This window comes from Pelophylax lessonae (genome assembly GCF_965119305.1).
Source record: "Pelophylax lessonae genome assembly, chromosome: 1".
In the NCBI taxonomy this organism is placed as follows: Eukaryota; Metazoa; Chordata; class Amphibia; order Anura; family Ranidae; genus Pelophylax; species Pelophylax lessonae.
Window position 1 is genome coordinate 393,893,453 of NC_138768.1, and position 4,030 is coordinate 393,897,482.

The 4,030-nt window shown below is 48.1% G+C and overlaps 1 pseudogene across 1 annotated transcript; it reads right to left on the reverse strand.

Annotated features, from left to right (window-relative positions):
• Nucleotides 1–682: 682 nt before the first annotated feature.
• LOC309545797 lies at nt 683–1,494 on the reverse strand (annotated as a pseudogene). The gene has a single exon. The product of its transcript is annotated as an uncharacterized misc_RNA (transcript).
• Between the last annotated feature and the right edge of the window lie 2,536 nt (nt 1,495–4,030).

The following is a 4,030-nucleotide window of genomic DNA, read 5'->3' on the forward strand; positions in this document are numbered from 1 at the left end:
GATGGTCCCTCTATCCCAAAGGCTTCAAAGAATTTAGGTCCCGCTAGGGACCGGTTGCTTTGGTCATCGATGATGGCATACATTTTTACTGCCTTCTCTAGTTAGACCTTGATTAGGCATATTCGGGCACAGCATTTCTCACTCCGGCCCTGGCCACATACTTCCAAACATGAGCAGGAAACAGCGGCAGCTGTGTTAGCTTGGTTCTGGGGCTCCCCGCCATGACTTGGAGCAGGACTGGTGGTGACGGCAGCTGGTGAGTCTCTGGGGAGTGGAACAGGGTGCATAGCTGAGGCATGTCTTTCACTATGACACTCCTCACACTTGATGATGGATTTACAGTCCTTAGCCATGTGCTCCAATGAAGCGCAGCATCTGAAACATACCCCAAGCTCGGTGAGGACTTTCTTGCGCTCCTGTATGGTTTTGGATCTAAACCCCCTGCATTTGTTCAGCGAGTGTGGTTTTTTATGAATGGGACATTCACGATTGAAGGACTTGTCTCCTGATGAGGTATTGTACTGTTTACCCGTGGGTGCTGCAGAAGAAGGTAGGTTAGTCTTTCTAACACTCACGCTGCTCTTAAAGTCTCTGTGTTTATGCATGACACTTTCATACCTTGATGATGGTGTCGCTGAAGCTGTAGTGTTGAACTCCAGGAAATCGAGGCTGGGGTCATTCCTCATCTGGGACTGTTCATCAATGAATTTGCAGAAATGAGTAAATGGGGGAAAGGTGACGTCATGCACCCTTTGTACCTTGAGACTGATGCTGCCCACTTTTCTTGCAGACTGTATGGTAGTTTCACGACAATTGGGTTCACTCCATGAGCTGTATCCAGGTAGCACAGCCCGGTCAGACGAGGGTCTCTTTTGGCAAGCTCTAGTTCCATGAGTAGGTTGCTCAAATCCTGAAGCTTATGGACATCCTTAAGATTGATCTTTGGGACGTTCTGCAGTCTCTTGAATAGGGCTTTCTCTATTGCTTCTGCACTGCCAAAGGTACGTTCGAGTCTCTGCCAGGCGGCAGCAAGACCTGCATCTGCTTGTCCCACATAGACAGTGCTGAGGCTCTTGATACGATTTGTGGAGCCTGGGCCCAGCCATTTGATCAAGAGGCCGAGCTCCTGCTCTGCTGTTGAGTTGAGGTTGGCAATGGCGGTCTTGAAGGTTGCCTTCCAAGCTCTGTAACTCTCTGTCATCAAATTTTGAGAGACTTGTATTAATTAGCTCTCTGCTCACCATAAACCTGGCAAATTCAGACATATCTGATTTCTCACTGCTTGTTGCCACAACAACTTGTGATGCCGCCGGGGCATGTAGGCTGCGCGGCGTGAAAGGGTGAGATGATTCCGGGTAGAATGATGTTGCTGCAGGGTTGAGCTGTGATCTAGCCTCTGTAGATTGTGATGACTGCTGCTTGAGCTGTGGGGGTAGGCCAGGAAAAACGCCTGATAGCCTTTTTGCTGTAATAACTGTCCTTGAGAAAGCACATCTTGGTGAATGCCATCAGGTTGCTTAGGCGCTGTGAGTGGCACTTGCACTGTAGGTAGAGTTGGCTTGGAGGTTTCAGGGTTGTCGGCTTGGATGGTACTGCATACTGGGGGTGGTGCAGATAACTGTTCCAGTACATAGTCGCTGGTGCAATCAGCTGGATCTTCTGTCTAAAGCAATTTCCTCTTCCATCTCTGATTCAAGAATCTTTATTCGAGCCTCCGCTTCTGCTTCTACCCTCCTGGCATCTGCCTCTGCTTCAGCCTTCTGGGCCTCCGCCTCTGCTTCAGCCCTCTTGGCCTCCACCTCTGCTCTTGCAAGAGCTTCTTTTTCAGTTAAGGAACGTCTCGCTTTGGATTGCTCTGCATTTATGCGGGCCTCTAGTAATCTGTCACTTAGGGCTGAGCTTCTTGAGCACGATGATCTGTATGACCGAGAGGAATGTTTAGATGAATTTGATCTGTGTGATCTGGTTTCTTGCAAATGGGAGACACGGAGTTCCGCTCTATCTTTAGCACGCAGCACCATGGTGTCTCTTTGTCTGTCTATTGATTCTGCCTTTCTCAGTTCTAAAAGGGCTTCATCATTATTAGCATCTTTTAGAAAGGTTATATACCTTGCGGACAAGGTATTTTTCTCTTTTTTCTCTTGTATTTTTCATGAGCCACCTGATGGCGATTTGTAAGCTTGTGACATCACCAGAGGATTTAAGTCCTGACATGAGGGAGGAAACTCGTTCCCATAGCTCTTCCAGGTTATCGCATAGCTTGTCTTTTGTGGTTTGATAGTTTTCCCTGACCTTTTGTGTCGGTTTGAGGGAGCATCTTGGTCGCACGACTTGGTCTGCTGGAAGTGTATGTTCTGCTTCCTGTTCTTCATAATGATCAGTATCAGGCTGCATTAGCTTTGTTTCATCACTGGGGAACTGTGCGAGGTCCTTTTCAGCCATTTTGATTTAAGGTGCACTGTCTCTTTAAGAAAATAAACTTTTGACTTGGGGGCTGAAAATTGCAGTGCGACTGCGCTGGGGCACTCTGGCAAGGTTCCTCAGGTGTTTTGAGTGATTTGCAGGGTTTGGTTGGAGAGGGATCCCATGTGCGTTAACAATTCTTCTGCTATGCGAGCAAAGACTTGTGGAACATGCACTGTAGCCGGGCAGATTTGCTGTATGTGGGCCTGTTGCAAGGGAGATTCCTGAGTGTGGTACTGGACTCTGAGGGAATCTGTGGCTGGGGTGTGGACATTAAGGCAGTTTTTGACTGTTCTGTCCCCACATGAAGGCGAATGAAGGTATAACTGATAATAGCTGTGTGACTTCCTACCTTCGTACCCAAGCAGTGGGGCAGACCAGACCGGCAGATGCTCAGGTTAGATGAATCCAGACTTAGGCATGAGAATGAAATCAAACGTGGGGTTTATTCAATCCAAATACAGCAATAGATGGTGATACAATACTGTTCTGTAGTAGTGGTGTAGCGGGGTTAAACATGCCTAAAGACACTGTTTGATATGTGGGAAGGAACTAGGCTCCCTCTAGTGGTAGCTGCATGGAATTTCCCGGGCTGTGACTTCCTTTTCACAAGATGAAGAAACTACATCTCCCAGGCTGCTTTGCAAGATCCAGGAACTAGGCTCCCTCTAGTGGTAGCTGCATGGAATTTCCCAGGCTGTGACTTCCTTTTCACAAGATGAAGAAACTACATCTCCCAGGCTGCTTTGCAAGATCCAGGGTGCACGGCTGCACCGCACGGCACTATGGGGGAGGTTATTTAAAGGAAGAGAGAACTCTGGGGGGGGGGGCCTTTCTGCGCTGGACTCTGAGGAACCAGCGAGCAAGAGTGAAGGACTGACACTGGATATTGGGCCAGAGCCTTTTAGCCTGGAGGGACGACGTGGAACCGTCCCATCTCAAGCACGAGGCACATTCCTGGAGGTCATACTGCTGTTTGCCGAGACCGGAAGTCATCCGCCAGAAGGACCCCGCGCGGCTGGCATATAGCCAAAGGACTGAGACCGCAGTGGAAGCGCGCGAAGGAGAAACTTCTGTTGGTGAGAGGGCACATGCCCAATAACTGACTTTATCTGCTGAAGAGACAGTTTTATCTAGAGATAGCGGTAGCGCAGCAGGAGGTGATAAAACCCCGGGGTTTATCACCATACTTTCTCAGGAGACTCATAGACAAACAATAAGGTCTGTAAAGGAGTCGCCAGAGGCTTATCTCTCTCGCAGAAGTTATTGCTCAGTTACGCAGACACCCTGCGGTGACAACTAACAGCTCGTTGTTTTTTTCTCTCTTGATCTTTATTCCTAATCTGGATTACAAATGAGCTCTATTCAATAACCTTGCTAGCGAAGATCAACAAGAAAGAAGAGAACTCTGGGGGAGGGACTCAGATAGGCCCACCTACCTGGTACTGTGTCTAGCCTTAATGCAGGAGGAGTGTGGGGGTATTCTTTTACCTTTTTAAAGCTGTTTTAAATAACCTTTTATGGACTTGTATTGTATTGTATTGTATCTCCCCTATTCAATTTGATA